The 21,391-nt window shown below is 39.1% G+C and overlaps 1 long non-coding RNA gene across 3 annotated transcripts in view; it reads right to left on the reverse strand.

The window, feature by feature from the left end:
* Nucleotides 1–5,214: 5,214 nt before the first annotated feature.
* Nucleotides 5,215–21,391, reverse strand: part of LOC130152654 (uncharacterized) — a 66,699-nt gene continuing 50,522 nt past the window's right edge. The window contains exons 6-8 of one of the 3 annotated variants that reach the window (XR_008823066.1): nucleotides 16,694–16,825; nucleotides 8,808–10,492; nucleotides 5,215–8,711 (exon numbers count right to left, since the gene is read on the reverse strand). This is a non-coding gene — a long non-coding RNA (uncharacterized LOC130152654). Of the gene's footprint in view, nucleotides 10,493–16,693; nucleotides 16,826–21,391 lie in introns of all 3 variants that reach the window. The other 2 variants (XR_008823067.1, XR_008823065.1) reach the window with 2 other exon arrangements.

The following is a 21,391-nucleotide window of genomic DNA, read 5'->3' on the forward strand; positions in this document are numbered from 1 at the left end:
TAATGATGGCTTTTTCCTCTGCATGGCTGTCTCTGCCTTTTTGGAAAGACTATGCTGTTTGCAAGGTAGCACCTTTTGAATGAAATGTTAACTTGGTCCTAGCCACTTACAAAACCTAAAGATCTCACAGCTGAAAAAGTGGTATCTTAATCAACTTCTGGCTGGGTGATTACATTGTCCCTACTTACTTTCCCTGAAATTTCAATTGGGTACAATCTTCTTCTTCACTTAGAGTCATCCTTTTTTATGTGTTGCTTGCTCTGTTTCACCTCTGATGAAGCTGATTTTCAGGAGTAGCCAAAGAACTTCCATTGCCTACACAGAGCTTTGTGGTCTTTTGGAAAGAAATTCTCGAATGTATATATATTAAATATGTGTTCTTGCTGGTTTGCTGCAATACTGTGGCATAAGTAACAGAGAGACAGCAAAATTATTTTACATAGTTGATTAATTTTGAAGAAGAAATCAAGAATATTTTCCTTACTTTCTCAAATAATGCTTCTAAAGTTAGGTTCTGGGTAATGCTCAGTCAATTCTTCATATAAATACTAAGATAATGTTATTGTTAAATCATATTTACTACCCTTGTACTTTTAATACCAAAGACAGTTTCAGAAACCAAACCACAATATTGTTCTCTTAGGCTTAGCTTTGCAGAACTTATTTTTCTTTTAATTTGCCTTTTTGTTAAAAAAAAACCCAACCCAAACTAATGTAACTCCATGGACATCAGTGAAGTGCAATATTTAACTCCAAAGTAAATGAAGAATCGTTATAGGCCAGAGCTTCCTTCAGAAAGTTATATGTGAAGGCAGCATTTGCTAATATAATGACGTATTATCATTCATCCTTGTACCTGTCCAGTTAGGCATAGATCCATCCAAGCATAAGATATAGTGTAGGAGGATTCCATTCTGCAAGATTAAATCTTCAGTTAAATGAACCTGAAGTGGCTTAGGGTGTGTCTAGGAAGCTATCTCACTGAGAGTAAGTTAAAGAGAAAAGAAGGAGGAGGGCATAAGCATGTCTTCATAAGGCTATGTCTACAACCTAGAGACAACTCTGTATTTCATACTGATTTCCTTGTACTTCTAAGCCATTGGTATATTTTTCAGTCTAATATATAAAATAAGAACAACCTCAGTCTACTCAATAGAAATACATGACTGTAATGCAAAATAAGAATCAGTCCTTCCTGCTAGACCTGTTAATTTCCCCTAAAGTATCAGTAGATTTAAACTTACTAAGGGTCAGGTAACAACCTCAATACATAGAAACAGAGGACACAGTCTTCCAGTCACTCAAGACTATGAAGAAAAATAGAGGAACTACAGGGAATTATTCAGCTTTAACCCTCCAAATGACGCCTGCTTTTAAAATGTATATTCGTTCATCAAAATAGCACCTCCAGTTTTGTTTTCTCCCCTGTGCATGTTCTCTGTCTGTAATTGTCTCTCTGCCAGTTATACGGTATTGGAACTAAATGAGGAAAACTTGCTAGAGTCTGTGTAGAGTCTAGATGTTTTCCATGGGGGAATGGTTTATATGATGCTGGTTCCAACATGGCGTTCCTCATTGCCTCCATCCTTGGAGATATTTCAAACCTGACTGGAAAAAATCCTGGGCAACCTGCTCTAGCTGACTCTGTTTTGACCATGGGTTGGACCGGATGATCTTCAGAGGTCTTTGTCAATCTCAGCCATGCGGAGATTTGGTGACTGTCAGTGGTAAGAATGACAAAACTAAATGGTAATGTTTCCTTGCTTTCATTTTGACAGGCTCTGTGACAGTTTGCACCAGGGTTTCCCAACCAGCAACTTCAGCCAAAAGCAGAAGTGCCGGGAGATATGGGGTGACCATGTCTGCGTGACTCTAGACAGAAACAATCCCATGAAGAGGAGGGGACCCAAGAGGTGGGAGGGAGACAGGGGGGCATAGAACAAGTGACAGAGAGATAGGAAGCAAGAAGAGGGACACAAGGTGGAACTACAAGCCCAGTTTGGGGGAAGGGAGCTGGATACAGAGGGGTGTTACAGATCGCCGATATTCTCAAGCAAGGCTTAACTACAGAAAATTTGGGATTTGTTGGTGAAGCCGTAATCAGGGGAAGAATATATATTGGCAAAAGGAGTCTTTTTTCTTCTAACTACCTTTTTGAGTGACATAAGCCATGCCAGTAAAGGGATTCTTGCATCTATACAGAGGGTGTTGCTGTCGTATCTATATCAATTAAGGGTGTGATTTTTTTCATGCTTGTGACTGAAACAGCTTTGTCAACAACACTTTATAATTTAGACCTGGCTTGAGAGCTGTCCTGGCTCTTGAGCAATTGCAGAATGTTGGGGATTTTAGAGTGAACTCCTTTATTGTTGGCAAAGAAATAAAGGGACACAAATGCAGCATAGTAATTTTGAATAGGTTTTTATATATATATATTGTTATTCACAGCACACACAGAATTTCTTTTTTGTCTGGAAAGGTGGTGACTGAAGAAGCAAAAATAGCACCCTCATAGCAGTTGTGCAGTTTCATGGCAGGGCATCCACTGAAATATAAGCTCTCTTTGTAACCAAAAGCTGAAAGGTTCCTGTTATGACCATATCCTAGCTAGAAAGGGCTTCTGATATAGCTAGACTGTCAGACACTTCCATTGGAGGCTAAGTTTATACTGGCACAGAAAGCTGATAAACTGATACAACTTCCTGAACAAGATAAGTATAGGGCAACAGTACTCTTTTGTAGATAAAATGGCATATACATCAGGGGAGTTGCTGCCATAGCGGTGCTGGTTAGGAGAGGAAAGTGCGGTTTCCTTGCTCTTTGTCTTTTTTTTTTCTCTTCACAATCTTAATCAACATAGCAAAGCCAGCAAAACTCAACTGCCAGGCTGGTGTCTTTCTCTATGTAATTTATTCCACCCTGAAAAAAGCCAGCTGTTTTTGTGCAAGTCTTGCCTTTTTTTCTTACCGGAGATCCCTGTATTCGGTCAGAACAATAGCTCTGGTGTGGCTAAAGTGATAACTCCAAGTATAGTGACATAACACTGTTTAAGGAGGTGGTTTCCCCAGAGGACAATCCTAAAATCCTGCTGATACTGAAAGAAAACAACCTGCCTTCCTCCCTCCTTCTTATGCTTGCTCTGGAGCTTGTTTGATGCCCCAGTAAGCTATTCCAGTTCACTGTACAGGCAGAAAATGAATGCAGCAAATAATGATGCACATTTTTCTGCCAGTTTAGTGAACCAAATTGGTTAGCATGGAGATCAGATGAGCACCAGTGTCTCTGCAAAGCAAGAAGCAGCAGCGTACATCTGAGATCAAGGGATATGAGTTGAAACATTCTTTTTTTCTTTTTTTTTTCATCAGCATTAGATTAATTTAACTGTCTTGCAAAACTTCCTAATGCTGGCTTAAACCTGGGTCACAAAATGATAAACCAGCATAAGAATGTCCATCCACACTGAAAAGTGCATTTTTCCAGCTCATTCTGAATATCAGGACTCCTTAAGCCTGTCTGCACTAGAAAGTATTTCTCAGTGTGGCTTGACTGGTACTCTCCCATCTCTCTGAAGAGATGCAGTTTATGAAAGTCACTTGCTGAGGCAGCTCAAACCCAATTCCAGGAAAAGGACTTCCTTTTGATATCAACATCACCAAGTCTGCCTTAGGCTCCTTGTTGCCACAGCCATTTTGATCAGAAAAGGCATTTCTTTTCAGGCTCGTGTAATCAACAGGAATTGTTGTTGTACTAGTAAAACAGTAAAATGGAGACCAAGTTAAAAGCACTGTACTTTGAGTGCTTCTGCTGGATAATAAAGTAAGTGTTTCCTTGATCATACAGAAAAGGGACTGTTGTCTTTAAGATGGTGTGCTTAACATTTATCAGTGGACCATGCAGCAGTTTCTGTTGGAGCGGCAGTTGCAGAAAGTGATGCCTCTTTTCCATGCAAGGTATTCTCTTCCCATAAAGCTATTAGCTTTGTTTTTTTCTGTAAACTGATAGACTGTCAACCTTCACATCAGTGAATACTTAGGGATTTTTTTAATTGCATGCATTACTTTGCTGCTACCTTGTTTGTTATGTATGCAAAATCAACCCTCCTTAAATTTTAATTGGCGAATTTAATGTGTTTGGCTTGAAGTCCAAATGGGGGTAAAAAAAGTCTGAACAGAAAACAGTTTGGAGAGTAAATAATAGAAGGTTGATTTTTTTGTTAGTCCCAGAAAACTCTTTGGTTGGAAATATTCAGGCAGCTGCCCCATGGCAGGGTAATATTTGTGAATGCTGGAAGTTGCACAGATATTAATAAGAATCACTGCACATCTGCAAACTTCCCCCTAACAATATACAGTCCATTGGTTATTATTAGTTGCTATGTAATACTCATGCATCTAAAATCATCCAGCATGAGTGGGTTTGACCAATTTCTCCATAACAGCAGTGACTAAATTTGGTGGATGCTGTGCCTGTTATGGAGCAGAGGTCAGGGTATTCCTTACCTTTAACTGAGGGGCTCTTTTAAATGGTACTTTATGTGCCACAAATGCTATGTGCTCAGCACCAGAATAAGAGTGACTAGCGAAAAGGTGAAGCAAACAACCCACAGTCTGAAGTGGCTGGGTGAACTATTCAACAAATACCTATAACAAATAAAAGCAAAATCCATTTGCAAATCATTTGTTAATCAAAACGAACTGAATCCTTAACTGGCATAATTTGTAGCTAACAGTTTGTGAAGCTCTAACGGGCAAACAAACACTCGAAAGAAATGAAATACCATGGCTGATTTTAATTAGATTTTTTTTTTTTTTACTATTAATGCACCCAGAGATATTAATTTGCTTCTCATTATGAGTGAATTAACTGAAAAAATATGAGCTGTGAAACTATTTATTTATTTATTTATTTATTTATTTATTTATTGTATTACAGAAATGGGAACAGTCACCTACCAGGGCAAAACAACCCACTACCCATCCCTTCAGCCACGTGTAGCCTAAACCAGCAGTTCCCAGGCTGTTGTCATTGCCCAGTGGTTTTACACAATGGTATAACAAGATGTCTGCAGAGGCTAACTGAAGGTTATCAGCTTACTAAATCTGTGTGGTTACTCTGATGGCTAGAAAGTTGGGTTCACAAGTTTGGGAAACAGTAAACAGGAGACTTATTTCTCAACCTTCCTGAAATGTGAAGAGTGCGATCACAACCACCCAGTATGTGTATGCTTTTAAATGCTTGTATTGGGAGTCTTAGAGGTGTGCTAAAAGAGACATGAATGCCCTTAATAATATCAACTGCAGGTGCCGTTTGAGCAAACATTTATGTGTTTCTCTGGCAACTGAGATCTTTATGTGAAAGCAGAACTTTTATTCAGGTCAGGATGTTAGGACCAGAACATGCTCTTTCCAGTTTTATTGAGTAGTATGTGAATCACTATATTTCAGTCTTTAAGATTTGCCCTGATCCACTATTGAAGTAGAAACCCAAGTGGAGTAAGGCTCATTGTAACTTATCATCATTTTATTTTTCACAGTCTCACAGTGTTTGCCTGCTTGATGTATACCCCCACTGTCTTTCCCAGACGTGGATGCAAACTGTAGGTAAGGGTGTGCACACTTTTTTTTTTTTTTTCTTATGGCTGCTGTGAAGTTACAGTAGCAATATAAAGACGACAAGAAGTTCATGACAAGATAAAGGACCCTCGTATGATTGGACACTGAGAGGTGTACCAGACTTTCTCCTTTTGCTTGCCACTTCTCTTTTTATTCTTTGATTAAAGTCTTTTTCCTTTACTTACATCCTCCATTAAGATGTCTCAGTGTCATTTAGGGTGTTAATTGAGAGGAGGTTTAAGCTCATCAAGGCGATTATAAGTGATAGTTAAAAATTTCTATATATGGCCTATGCTGGAATCAGCACAGTAGGATGCCATTTTTCTTTTATCTAACTGACATTGGTAATAATAGATGAAATTATTACTAAATCGCAGCTGCAGAGATGATATCATGATTTTTTTGTGTAATCTTTGATGAAAAATTAATTTTTGAGAGGGATAATTTAAAATGATTTAAATAGTATTATACTGAAGTCCTTACTGGTAATTAACACCAATCTTGTCAGAAGTGAATCCACTTTTGCAGCTGTTTCTAAAGATACCTACAGTATTTGTAACTTTTCTGGGAATGAAATTATAGTGTTTGGACTTTATTTTTACTGCATAAGGACCATTAAGAGAAAAGGATGCTAATAGAGAAGGCTTTGTTCTCCAACAGGGCCAAATTCTATTTTGCATTTGCACTGTTTCTCTATGTGTGCATTTAATTAGCTATGCTCAGCATGTAAGCAGAGCTTAGTATATACAAAGTAGACTTTACATGGTATTTATATGTATGTGTTCGCATGCCAGTGTACACATAGATATGTATATCTTTATGGGTTAGCTATATACGTATACGCAACTTTATTTGTGAGGGGTTTAATTGGTTGAACAGATGGCTGATCAGAAATGCTTCTTCATCTTCATCAGTGACTCGTCTTTCTTTCTTTGCATCGACTTTCATCACAGTGGCAAAAAAGTGCTCTAACGAGAAACAGCTGAAAATAGATTTTTCTTTGTACTTTCATCATGCTTTAAATGACAGAAGTGGATTTTTTTGTCCTATATATAAAGACCTGCAGGAGAAGGTTAAAAAAGGAAATATAGTGAAATCTAAATAGAAAAATTTGAATGAGAATATGGGAGAGCCTCAGATTATTCCTCTTATCTTCATATTTTACTTTCTTCTTTTTTAAAGTACATGCTGATTTTTGACAAGATATATAGTCGTGGTTATTCACACCAGCTACAGTACCTGCCAATCAGTTTTTCTTTTCCTTGAGTTTGGTGCAGAAAGGGGGAGGGAGGGACAGTAGTTGAAAGATGACACAATGGCTTAGAGGACTGTTACTTTAGGTATTCATTAAAATAGGAGTTACATGGCCAGCTTCTGCTGTTTCTGCAATTTTATTATATTCAAATCAAAGTCTGGCTTCTGTAGGCTTTATAAAGGAAACGATGTGCCTTATAAACACAGTGCAGGGTTCATGTAGGAGTGGTTCACTTACAAGCAGATTCACGGCTTGAGTTTATGTATAGATAAGTGAATAACCTGTCACATTTTTAATTTGAAAGAACAAGTTATCCAATATTTTCTTTTGCCGGTATTGAAGTATTTTGCAAACAGTTGCTTTTACTTTCTGTGTTCCGTTATTGTATCAGCTTTGCAAATTGGTAAACTGAGGAATGCTTTGACTGAGGGAACTGAGAGAACATGCAGCTGGTGGGGAGTCACATGCAGGAGTAGAACCTGGGGATCCTGGCCTCCTTTCTCCAGCAGCAGACCCAAACCTTTGGAAAAGCTACTTTTTGCATTTTTAGATCTGTTTGAACTGCAAAATGGAAGAAAGACCCCTTGGTTTCACCGTAGTAACCTGATGGCTTTCTCCATGTAAAGGCTAGTTTTTGTAGGCTTCCTCCTCATAAACTGGGTCAAAGATCTGCCCTTGTGCGCAGTGCAGCTGTGGAGGGAGCACGGCCCACAACGAGAGTATGGGGGGCCCCTGAGAAACATTTCTACTGCAAGATGTGGTGACGCCTGGGGCTGCAAGCAGAAGGCTTTTCAGCAGAGGGAACAGCAACAGAGGAAGACTGCAGTACTTCAGTACTGCTAGGAGGGGTCAATCCAATGCAGATACTTTCAGGTGAAAGGGAGAAATGTGTAAACAAGGAATTTCTGGAGGTTAAGGATGTGTAGGGAGCAGTAAGTATCTTACAAGCATGAGATACAGGAATAGGCAACTTCTAATTTCTATCATTAAAAGACTTTCTGAGAAAAAGAGAGACTGGGGTTCAGGTACAAGTGTACATGACCACCATCTGCCTCTTTAGTTTCAGTTCTTTGGACCAGGACAGTCGGGAGATAAGAAAAGATATTATTAGAACTATCACCTCACAGCTTTGATGTGGCTGGTCGTATGCTTAAAAGAGCAGTCAAAAATTGTGCCAGAATTTTCTTTTTCCCCCTTAACAATTACTGCAAGATGAGGAGGATGTTTGTGTGCTTGAAGGAAAGAGAAAAGATGCTGGGAATAAGAACAGCAGCTTCAGATTTTCTGAGCCTTTCTTTTCAGATTGTGACCCCTTGTTTGCAGGCTTTGAAACCCTGATAGGAAGGGTGTGGGTTTAGGAGGAGGTAATCTTGGCTCAGGAGGTCCAGCAGATGGTGTTGGCAAATGGCACTGTGGGCTCCTGCAGTGTGGTGCAACACTCTGGAGGTGGGTAGGGGAGCAACGAGGTTGTGGGAAGCAGCTGGTGGCAAATACACTCAAGATGGCTCCAGTGAACAACCACAAACAGCTTGGTAGGGTGGAGAAGGAGCAGCATATAGCTCAGAGTAAGTGAACCAGTGCTGCGTTTCTGTCCTGCTTCAGGAGGATGTGTGAGAGGCAAAGGTGGGTGGCTGACAGAAAGGAGGGTAATGCATTGCTGTCCTTTCCACCTTTACCTTTGTCGTGGTTTAACCTTTGTGGGGTAAATCTTTCTTAATGCAAGCCTAAGGACTTAGAACCCAGAAAGGCTGCCATTAAAAATATGTATCTTCATGACTGGCAGCACTCAGTTCCCTTTCATAATGGCATAAATCCATAGGCCTTGCACTGAAGACTGTCGCACCCTGAGGAACCAAGTATAAGTGAGAGCTGGTCAGGGGACTGAGCTGCCTTCCTTCTCTCCCTCTTCTCCCTCTTCCCCCCCCCCCCCCCCTTCTTACCATCTCTTTTGATGGTAATGAAAATAATCCAGGAAATTCACATCAACCGCTTCTTTCTTCAGAGAGATTCGTAGCTTGGAACAAGTAGCAGGCAGTTCTTTCTAATCTATTGATGCTGATATGGCTTCAGCTAGAGAGGTTTTTAGGTGATACTTGAGGATAAAGCAAGAGCGTGGGACTAAAACAGGCAAGAAACATACACTTGTGTTCTGACTTGTTCAAAGCACTAAGACAGGTAAGAGGAAGGGATGTGCAGCATTTGCACAACAGGTAACACCAGCTAGCAGCTAGGATATTACAGGCGTGAGTTTATGCAAAACAGCTTCACACAGCTTTGCCAATGTATCTCAATCCAGAGCTGCAGTATTTGTCGCAGCTGTGGACCTTTATCTGCAAAGCCTTACAAAACTGATTAACTTAGTTTTATATATATATATTGCAAAAAGATTTTCTACAACAGTGAAAACAAGCAACAAGAATGCCACTAGTCCCCTGCATTTCTCGCAGGCTCATGATATCTCTGGATGTTGTTTACCTTGCCTCCCTATCTCATAATGTTTTTCCTTTACTTCATAAATACATAATCTTAAGTAGTAACTATGAAGTAAATGGCTATTCAGGCCTGGTGGTCTCAGGCTTCTGGCTGCAGATATGGGGAAGGTACACAAAAAACACTCTTGGTCGGGTGAATAAGACATCCTCATTACAGTCCTTGAACTAGGGTCCATGCCAAACATTCTGTGCTGTTGCTTCCAAGACGGACAGATGGGGACCTTATAAAATAAGACAGGATGCTCCTTCCTTGCCAATGTCTAAGCATGCTGTCTCCATACCTGTTCCAGGTGTTGATGTAAAGGAGCAAGGTGACTCTCTTGCACATCATGCATAACATGCTCGGTTAAACAGAATTGAATATGAATTGTCACATCTTTTGCTGTTGCAAATCAGTGCCATAGTCCTTCAGTCCCTCCCTAATTAGAAAGGAGTATTCATTTAACAACTTAAAATTGAACTTCTTGACATCATATCTCTATACTTTAGGCTGTAGGTTTGGGGTTTTTTTTCAGTGATTTAAAGATAAACAAGGAAAAAGTGAATGTCAGCTTAGATTACATTTTGGGTACTTTTTTAGATGTAAAAAGGCTTGACAGTTGTGGATTGTGGTGGGGTTTTTTCCCCACTTTCTGTACCTTCTTTTCCCTGTTATATATCCAATTCCATTTACTATCATCTATGCCTGAAATGCTGGTGAAATGATGACATCATAACAGTCTAAAAGATAAAGAGAGGAATCAATCAAGGAAAGTAAAGGAGTTTTAGTGATAATTTATGTTACTTTTTGTTTTTTTCTTTTGTTAACACCACTGAGCTGTACTGCAGTATAACCTTTTGGAGAAGGTAAGTTTAAATTCTTTCTTCTTTCAGCATCCTCTTCAGTCATCCTGATATGTATTTTTAAATCGCTAATCAATTCAGTGATTAAAATACAGGAAAACCAAAACTGACATTTAAAAATACCTCAAAGAAACAAAACCCCCAAACCTCACTCAAGTAACAAGAAAAAAAATAAACTTTTTGGCATTCTTCATTCATTTATCATGAAGTATGAGCTATATAAAACTAACTCTGGGTAAATTATTCGTAGGTCACCTTTTAAAGAAGCTCCTGAGATAGTAATGCATCCCCTGAAATGAAATGACAAATACATTTTCTGTGTTTTATATGAGGCATGCTTATACTTTAAAAACATTTTTACACTGGTTTTAAGGAATGATAAAGATACTTCAGTGTTACGTGATGTTCAGTTACTCACAGCATTTTCTGGTGATCTTAACTACACACACACACACAAGTGCAAAAACAATCCTGAAAATGCTTTGGCAGACTTCACATGTTAATCACTGCAGCATGGTTTCAAACTAATGAACGGAGTGCAACTGTTTCTATATAAATGTCTTGCTCTGGAATATAAGTGAAATAGAAATTTAGTGTAGTAGTTTGGAAGACTGATTAATATTTACATTTATCAGCTGAAAAGTTGCAAAATCTTATAAAAAGGTAACTTTTACGGAGTACTTGTTTCCCTGTTAATGGGCAGCACTTAGCCATCTAAACTCAGCCTCTCCTTCTCTCCCCTTCCTTTCTTACCAGAACAATTGTGTTGCTGACTGTAATGACAAATTCATGTATGTTTTTCTTATTGTTATGCCATTAAGATGACTCATTTGCAGTTAGACTATATCGCTTCCTCCTTTTGAAATGTATTTTGTTATTTCACAGTTGCACTTTACTTTTTAACATAATTTACTTGTTTTGTGTATTTTTAAACTCCAGACGTAGTGCTAAACCCCCTATTTATTCTAAGCTGTTCATGAAAAGAACTTATATGCATCACGGGATAGGTAGATGTACCCAAACATTCATCACCAAATACACTCCAAAGTATTGTTGTTCATTGTTTCCTTCTACATATTCAGGAGATATTTGATCCAAATGTATAACAAATATGAAAACATATAAAAGCTTTCAATTTTCTATAAGGAAAAGAAAATATGGAAAAATAGTATGGTGTACTATACTTAGGGGCAGTGGTTAGGGTATCTGTGCTGGAGAAAATAGCAAAATGCAGTCTGTCTCGTTTCTTGGAATCTTATGTTTAATACTTCTTCAGTATGAAAATCATGCAAAATTACTTGAAAATGGCTGTCAAGTGTTTGATCATAGCAGTGTAGAATCCCCAAGAAGAAAGAAGAAAAAATATTCCAGTAAAGTTTTGAGAAGGTTTGAATATCAAGTAACAGACTGGGCTGCTGTCTTCATACTTCTGGTGCGTTTTTAACTAGGCTACCTTGTGTTCTTTTCTTTCCTTTCCAAACCCAGTATTTAAAAGTCCCATATGGCAATAGATATTGCTGGAATAGAATGAATACTGTTCTGGAATCAATTTGATCTGACTTAACTTTCTATATTTTAAAATGCAGCTGAAATATTTTGCCTTCTCTATATTTTCTTTTGACCTGATCCTTAACCCCTCTCCATCCTTCTCTCATCTGCAGCCCTCCATATGGCTGTTTATGTAAAATGCAAAACTTTCTTTTTCAATCCTTTACTTATGGGCGGGCCGGGGGGGGGGGGTGGGGTGGGGAGAGGAGATAGTATGAGTTATTCTGCCCTATGGCATATGTGCTTAGATGGCAGACGGAGGGAGACTGGAGGTGACATATTCTATATGTGATAATACCAGACCATTAGGTGTGTGCCCTTCATTAATAGGACAACGATGAGAAAGAATGTGAACAGAAAAAGACCAGAATTTTACTTGGAACTTGTTGATGCCAGAAGCATTATTTAACTTTTGAAGAACAAAGTTGATATTTGAGCTTAATTTTCCCTTGTGATCTGGACTGATGACTCTGCCTTTTACTGGCAGACCCTTATCACAGGAGTTAACTCCTGCTCAAGGTCAATAAAAATCTGAGCGGCGATACTGTTAGGGAATAATCCCAAAACGTGCTTGTTTTACTTCATATCCTGCTTAGCAGAGACTCCACTGCTACTGACTGACAGCTCTTTTCAGCCATCAGAGATTTTGTGTCAATAGGTCAATAGATTTAATATCCTGGGGATATCCCCTTCAGATTGCTGATCGGCACCTTACAACAGCCAAAGGCCTGACCTCGGACCATTTGCAGATTTAAACTGAACCAACTGGATGTCAAACTAGGACTTTGGGAGCCTAATCAGTACAAGGTGCACAGTCTGGTAGTACAGCCATGATCTGAACTGGGCAGATGCTGAGTTCACCCGGACCTTTTATTACCTTCTGTAATGAAACTACAGAGAAAGAAAACCATATATTCCTGAGCTGTTCTTTGCTGGGCAAAAGTGTTTGTAAAGCTGGACTAATATTTACAGCTGTACAAAAGCTACATAGATATGGAAAACTAATTGTTAGCGAGGAAACTATTTTTTTTGTTTCTTAATGTATTTTTAATAGTGTTTTTGATTGATACTGCAATATGCCACATGTATACTCTCTTCTTGCACCTAGTGTCATACAGAAAGTAAATGTGACATTATGAGTGACTAAGAAACCACATAAAATTTCATCAGCTATCTAAAATTTCTTATCATATCCATAGTTATTTCAAAATATTTTAATAATAATAATAATAATTTCCAGCTTTCTTGAGAAACCTCTAGTTTTGCCTGATTTCTACTGGAATCAAAGCACAAGAACAGACCTTTCTCAAATTTACTTTGGTTTTATTTTTTTTTCCCTCCCAAGGTGGCTTTTGTCTTTTTGTTTTCATATTATAAGCCAGATGATAGTGATTTTAAGGTCCAAAGACATTGCATTCCCACAAGTTTTAGGAAAATAAGTGGAAAAACAGAGACGGGATACCCAAATCAGGTCCCTACTGAGAAAGATACACCTTTATAAGCTAAAATGCATTTTTAGTCAACAGAAACTACGCATAGGATAGAGACATTACCAATGACCCAGTTACAGTAAAAGCTTCAGACTCAGCTTGAACCCCATTAGATAATACAAACATAAGTCAGGAAGCCATCAGCTTCATGAGTTGTATATCTCATTGTTTCCTTCTGCGAGTCCAAAGGAAGGTCTTGTGCAAGGTCACCAGAAGCTCAAGGATGTGTCACTGACAGCTTGAGGGGAACTGGAGTTGTTAGCATGAGTAGCACTGTCACAGGAGGATGTTTTTTCCTCTGTTCCCAATGGATCTCCAGAGCTTCCATACACTAATTAATGATGGAGGCTGCTGTTGTGGGAAAATAATATAAAGGCCCAGATTTTCTGCTGCAGGCAAGGAGCAAGGAGTGCTAATTGGGAGGGAGGTGTGAGCAAAGATGCCACCTCACACTGACTGATCATTAGCTGGCTTTTGTCCCTTGCCATGAGTTAGAGCAATCTGAGGTTGACTGTAAATTATGTGGACTGCTAGTGGCACCAAAGGACCGTTATGTTAGCCAGGCCTTGCTGGTGTGTGAGACATAGTTACTCAAATCTGTATGTTATCTGCCAGGAAGCAGAAGTGGAGAACATCATACTTTGATTTTGAGAATGGAATAGGGACTAGTTTGGACAAGTGGGAGGAAGCATTAGGTCGAAACCTAAGCCCTTTATTGGGGTTTCTGCTTTCACTTAAGTCTTAAAATTGTTCAGAGGCTTAGATAAAGGGCTCTTTGCAGTAGGTATTGATGAACATAAAAGGTTCTCTGTTCGGATATAGAGCAGTGCTTTAACTCCTGCTACTGTCTGAGTGGAGTGGGTACTGAATCTGCTGAACATTCCATGCAGTGCATTAGGCTGTGGCTGCAGAAGAAAATCAAACTTCTCAGATGTTCTGCTCTAGATAATCTCTTCTGACCAATCTATACAGTGTCCCTTTGACAAGCTCCTTTGTGCTGTGGTCTTCTTCCCCTGCAGTTGTCTCACAGGCCTGACGGGATTTGACCAATATATATGTGTACATCAAGGACGACAGGAAGAGAGAAAAGGCAAAAAAGGAACAAATTATATGCTCTATGTCTAAAAAAACCTAAAGGGCAGTCAAAGATATGGAAGTCTTACTCTGAGTAGGGTTTATGAGATTTAGCAGAAATGTGAGCTGTCCTGTCAGCTTTGCATTTGATTTTTTTCCGATCATATTCTATCACAGAGAGTCAGTGCAGAGACAGAGTCATTACTGTTCCTGCATGTTATGGTACTTTGGCACTAGGCCATTCTGTGCATACATGCCAAGATGCTTTTATAAAACCATTTAAAAAGCAGTACTAATTAGATATTTAGAGGACTAGAAATCCTGAAGGTTAAAATACCAGTGAAGCAGTTATGACCGCAAGTGTGTGACATAAGTAAGCCCATAATGGGCTTTCTTCACTGGTGAAAGCAAACGCTATGATCCCTACATTTCTTTTATAGCAGAACAGCTCAGACTGTTACATGTTTTTATGTGTGTGCTACTATTCCGTACATTTGTTTTCATTTATTATCTTTTTCACAGTTGTATTTAAAGCCCCCACCATCGTACCTGTTACTGCACGCATGAAAATACAGTCTCTACCTTAAATTGCTTGTAATCTCTTAACCTTTCAGTTTACAAATATATTCCAAGGCTTATTTTAAGATAGCAGATAAATGTTACTAATGATGTAGAATGAATGTGGGCATGACATGAAAAGATTTTTATTTATTTTTTTTTATTATTTTCATGTAACATTTTCCATATCCTGCAAACTTGAGTGTACACTGGGATAACTTTATCTGGGCAAAAAAGATGACCAAGGAGAGAAAGTCTACTATGTCATGAATGGCTTGGAGAAGGTGGAGATGGAAGATACGTTCAAAGAAGAGGAACTAGGAGGCAATCAGTTAAAGGACTGGGGAACAATTTACAAAGCAAAAAGAGGAGAGCTGCTTGTACTTTCCCACAAAATTGTGACTGGTATTAGAGAATATTGTGAGGACCAACAGGAGGATTGGCTTAAAAAAAAAGATTTGACAAAGTCATGTAGGTCAAACACAGAGTTATTGTGTCTTCCTTTTGGGATTATTAGAGGCCTCGTGTAACTACCTAAAAGGAATTTGTAAGTTGCCAAATCATGGAAGCAGGGAGGGTATACTTAGGGAATGACTATCCTATTACATTTCTTCTCTAAACATCTGATACTATCAGTGGTCAAAGAAAGGACACATGGACCTTTGGTCTAATCCAATTTAGCAGCTCTTTTACACAAGACACTGATCCCTGTGTATAGTTGTGGCTGACAGCCCATGTGAATAGTGGTGATAAGGTTTAGTCCTTTTTTTCACTCTGTGAATACATTTTAAAGACCTTAGTCCAAAGCTAGAGTGGTCTGAGAATAGAAGAGTTAGTAGAGCAAATATTCCTGCAATGTGACATGAGGTTGCAGCCGTGGAGCTGGGCCATCCATCCTCCTCTCCCCCTTTAAATTGTGTCTGTGTCTGCCCCTGCCTTCTCTGGTTCATAGTAAATGTGACTTCTGAAACGTGAAAATTAACCCAGGAAGCTGAACAGAGCTTTTCTTTGCAGCAGCATTTGGCCACCTGCTGTATTAGCCTGGTCTTACACCTTTGTGTAGAATTCACAGCCCCAACAGCCCCAAGACTGGTAGTTGTTCATCTTTCAGCTTGCTTGGATTGTAACTATTAAACCTCACCGACTAACTTGTGATTTGGTTTTAGGTGATGGGAAAAGAGGCTGTTTCCCCAGCTGAGTGCAGAGTACAGCTGAGAAGTAAAGGCGGGCATAATTCTGTTATTTGCCTCTATGTTCTTTGATATTCTGACCCCGCTGTTCTGCCTCCCAAATAACTTGAGACTCCCCTAAATAGTTGCAGAAGGTGTCATAATCACTGGAAAATGACATAATCACTGGAAAATCACAGGCATGCAAAATCCTTCGAGCCTGAATGGTCTGAATGGTAATGAGTAGGTTGCTCATGTAGTCATTGAATTTTTCCTGGGTTTTTCACTTTTTCTGGCATCACTTGCACTGTTTTTTCCCCCTCCTCGTGTTTTCTAAATACCTAACATCGCCATAGGCTTGCCAATGTGCAATCCACTGGTGCTTGTTTATGCCAAATACCTGCAGCACACATATGCTTACATATACATCTAAATATCTGAAATGGAGGGTAAAATTATTGTCTGGGCTGTGGTGATTCAGCCTCACTGTGTTTGCACTGGCACACCAGCAAGTCTGCATGGACACAAGCACACACAGACACAGGCACACACAAACACACATGCAAGCACAGGAATGGCAGGGGGAGCAGAAAGTAAATTACACAATTACTAGACTAACGGAAAACAAGACGATAGGATTGTACTGTTGTACCTGCAATGGTGTTTGATTCAGAGGCTTCTTGCTTTAAATGACATATTATCAAAGTTATCCTGTATGGATCTCTCTACTTTTGTTCCCCAAATTTTGTAATCCTCTTTCAGCTTGAAACCTCGTTTTTCTTAGCTGTAGAGTATAATATAATAAAACAGGGATGCATCCATCTGTGAGTTGCACTTAATCTGATATGTGCACTGTGTATACATATACATAATACTTTTAGATAATATAAAAATGCAGTACCTATATAGGCATATGTATATATGCACACACAAATTAATACTTTGATGTATTTAGCGTTTTCAACTAATTATACCTTGCAGTCTCATGTTAATTCCCATTTGAAACATTTGGCACTATTCCTCCTAATTCATTTATATTAATGAGGGGAGGATCCTCTGAGCAATAATCAGTTAAAAATCATGACTAGCTTTGTTAATAAATACCAGATTGGTACATGATACTGTATTGGCTTGTCCTTAATTAGGAAGCACTGGAAGGAGTACCAAGAGGGAAATACTCATAAATTTTTCTTTTAAAGTCTAACTGCTCTCTTTCTGGTATTTGCATCTTTGAAACAGAGAGAAAAATGATAACTTTGAAACTTTTAAATTCTATTTCATTTAAAACATCTTATCTTTTATTAAGATACACGTTTGATACAGAAGTTTTTCCAACCAAGTCCATGTAGAAAAAGAAAAATCAAGAGAAACATAAGCAACATTGCTAAGTATTAGGTAATTGAAATACTTAATTCAAATATTAGAAAACCAGAAGTTTTATGAAGCGTTTGGGGAGGCTGGATGGCTCAGGGAACTTGTAATGAACTAGTGAAGTCTTCATCTCTAAGTGATTGATTGCAATTGCATCTAGAAAAGACTAGAAAGTCATTTGTGTAAGCCTGTGTGCAGCAGTGACTGGGCCCTGCTTTCACAAGCCAGGTCTTCCTCTCAGCTGGGAGCCCAGGAGTGAATGGACATCAAAGCAGTTTTGGCAGATGCTAGCAAGGACAGGCATGCAATATCCTTCGAGCCTGAACGGTCTGAATGGTAATGGGTAGGTTGCTCATATAGTCATTGAATTTTTCCTGGGTTTTTCACTTTTTCTGGCATCACTTACACTGCTTTTTCCCTCTTCTCGTGTTTTCTAAATACCTAACATCGCCATAGGCTTGCCAATGTGCAATCCACTGGTGCTTGTTTATGCCAAATACCTGCAGCACACATATGGTGATCTTATCTGTAATCAGTAATATGAGTTACCAACACAGGAAAAACTTTAACTAACAATACTTACGTTTTGAGATCTACTGAACAACAGAAAGACAGGGACTGATGACGTTGTTTTATGCTATGATGGAAACTGAAATAATCACTTCTTCTTATCAGGATCTTTAGAACAGGTTAGTTTGAAGCCTAAATCATGGATGTGCTGATTTGGAGGGCAGCAGCACTGGACTCTGCTCCTGCCAGGACAGTGCTGCTAGAGACAATATGCCAATATAAGCCTGGTTCATGTTTGCTAGGTGAGTTAGAAGATGACCTAACAGGGAACTGTACCTATATTGCTTATACACTCATTTTATCTGAAACTCTTTTTCAGTCCATCCATACAACAGCCTTGCAGCCTTTCTTTCTGCCACATTCATTGACATCTGTACTTTTGGAAGAGAAGTCTTTGCACTATGACATTTGTGGGGGTGGGGAACATGGGATGGTTAGTTGTGGGCAGGCATTTGGCTTAGTCTAGCTGAGCACTTCTGATCTGAAAGGCAGGAGACCAGCATGAGATACTGCTGTCAATTTGTGAAGTTGTGCCTCCATTTTCCCCTCCAACATTTGTTTGTCCAGTCCGTTTATCCTGAGACCAGATAGAGGCATAGAATGTTTCTTACAGTGTCTTTATACAGCTCCTGACACAGTGAACTGAACCTCCATTTGAACCTCCAAGAAGTGCTAAAGAACAAAATGTCCTGCAATGGCTACAAAAGGAGAAAAAACTCAAGGTGTAGTGTGCAGAGACTGACGCCGTGGGAGGGACAGGACCATGGGACCATCCCATTTGGGTGTGAGGAATGAGTTTCCAAGGCACACAAGGGGCAAGCCTATTGAGAGGAATTAAGTGAGAACTGGTATCCTCTGATATGGCTGTGCTTAATAATATCTTCTGGTATGGCTATGCTTAATGGGGATGAACCAAACCCTTAACTGGTGGTACAACATGGCAGGCCCTGGGCACTGTGGGAACAAGCGGAGGGCTGTCACGATAGGGTACAGTAGAGATACAGTGAAAGTGGATCTGTTTTGAAAAACTGGTTTTCAGATGTTTCCCTGTATCAATACCCTCCAAATATCGCTTAACATCCATTACATCTTCTCCTTTTATGTCTTTTCAACGTCTACTGTCTTTTTCCCTTTTAAGACTTCATATCTCCTGAACCAATACTTTCAGAAAAGCCGCTGTGTTTAGGATCAGAAAGGCCTGAGGAGGTAATTGCTGAAAGCAGGACAACATTTTATGGGACTGGGTTTTCTCTTCTGTTCTAACAAAATCTGAGCTCCCGTTGGTCTCCTCTTTCTCTGCTGCTGAGACCCCACGTGAGTTTTGTCTCGGGTGGTTGGGAGGGAAGTGCCAGGGGACAAGGGAGAAGAGGGATTGCTGGGACTGGACAGTGTGGGGTGGGTGCTCCACTGAGCACTTCCCGATCCAAGCGTCTGGTTACACGAATCATCAGTCCTGCTTATGACTAAAGAAATAAACATCAGTACACTACGGATTTCTAACTCTGTTTAGCAGTCCTGAGCAGAAAGTCTCACTGTTTGTCAAATAAGAATGAGGAAAAAAAATAATAACTGTGAAATTAATTAATTTTTACTGTTTTCTAATTGCCCTTAACAAAGGATAAAATATTTCTAAATGACAACCTGAAAATTGTTTAAAAAAATGACTTGACATGATCCTTTAAAATTTACCCATGACAGGATGATTGCAAATGTATATCAAACAGCTGCTTCAGATGCAGGTAAGCTGCTATTGAAAAGAGATTTAATCCTAACTGTTTATGCCTGCTTTTGATGATAGTGCAGTTGAGTATTGTGTTATTTAATAATGCATTCAAGCACCTGTTTAGAGAAGGTATATTCCACTATGGTCCAAAATGAAAACAACCCCATTACTTGTCAGGGTTTCATTCATAATTCTTGTATCATGCTCTGATTAGAGTATACATTGAACCTCAGATGAGCATTACCTAAGGCACATTGAGTTAAATGCACTGTATAAACTAGGCACAAACCACAAAGCTACCTTTAACTTGCATAAAACAGCAAGTAGAAATTGATTAAAATATGCATTCTACTAATATAACGGCTGGTCTCAGTATAAAAATTAATTAATGTTAATAGTACACAATCAAAACTGCTTTTAGAAATCTTCTTAGAACATTAACTAAAATGTTCATCTTTTTAATGCATTTGACTGAACCTCTGAGACTAAAAGCTTTGCTTCCTCCATGCAAATGTGAAAAAAAATCACAGCCTGAATTTTCAAGTGGTTATTTTATAGCAACCTCCCCCAGCCATTTGCTTTTGGATTTCTTGTTAACCTGAGCCTGGTCCCAGGCCATGTGTGAGGTTGTACTATTAGCTACTACAGATTAAGGTGGCAGCCCTGGGAATCGAGGCCAATAACATATGCAGATTGAGCCACAGAGCAGAGAAGGAGATAACTAAATGAAAAAAGGGGAAAGGGCATTGTGTTTAAAGAAGTAGCTCAGCGATATTCTAGGCTGTCGGCTCACAGTTATTCTGAGCACAAGGTATGAATATTTGTCAAAAAACCCTCCAGGACACTCTCTTCCTCACCGCCCTGGTTTGTTTGTTTGTTTTTTACATTTGGGCATTTTACATTCACTTTATTGGGGTGAATTTTCTTTAGCCAGTTTCATTTCCGAATCATAAAACTTTAAAGAGTCACTGCTGTGGGCACACCAAGGGGCTAATCCTCTGGCTCCCACTGCATCTTGTGAGAGGCGCCTTGGACTAGCCTTGGACTTTGAGCCTCCAAAGCAGCAATTCCCTTTGGATAGTGTCAAATCTGTCAGTAGCATTGATGTCTGTCTCCAAGAAAAAGCCTTCAGTCTGGGGTTTGAGTAATAATATATGTGGTTTTGATACATGTATTTAATGTATATACACACACATGCGTGCACATATATGTATGCATATATATAAACTTCTCACTACTCACAGGTACTGTTTTTCCTGTTCTTATCCTATTTGTCCCCTCTCCTTCCTATTCCATCTTTTCCTCTCCATTTTTCTTGTTTCTCAGAATCCACCTCAAACCTTTCTGAGTTTCAGGTCCTTTTTTCCCCCTCATTTCCCCAGAGACGTCTCCATCTTTCTAAAAATCTAGAGACTTAAAACCAAAAAAGGGCTGGCCTTAGAGATATGCTACCAAAACCTACAAAGAGAGCAACAGCTTACATTGTAAAATGGTTTTGTCCAGACCTTATTTGCCAAGAGCTCCAACAAGAGTTCCCAGAAACCTGGCACCTTGACATATGTGGTTTTTCACACTTCGAGCATCCATCATATTTTTCCATTTATGTTTTTAGCAATGTGTGGGGATGCAATTTAATGGCATATTTTTTTAAAAAAAAATCTTCATTTGAATGATATAAACATAAGC

The sequence above is a fragment of the Falco biarmicus genome, chromosome 7, assembly GCF_023638135.1.
Source record: "Falco biarmicus isolate bFalBia1 chromosome 7, bFalBia1.pri, whole genome shotgun sequence".
In the NCBI taxonomy this organism is placed as follows: Eukaryota; Metazoa; Chordata; class Aves; order Falconiformes; family Falconidae; genus Falco; species Falco biarmicus.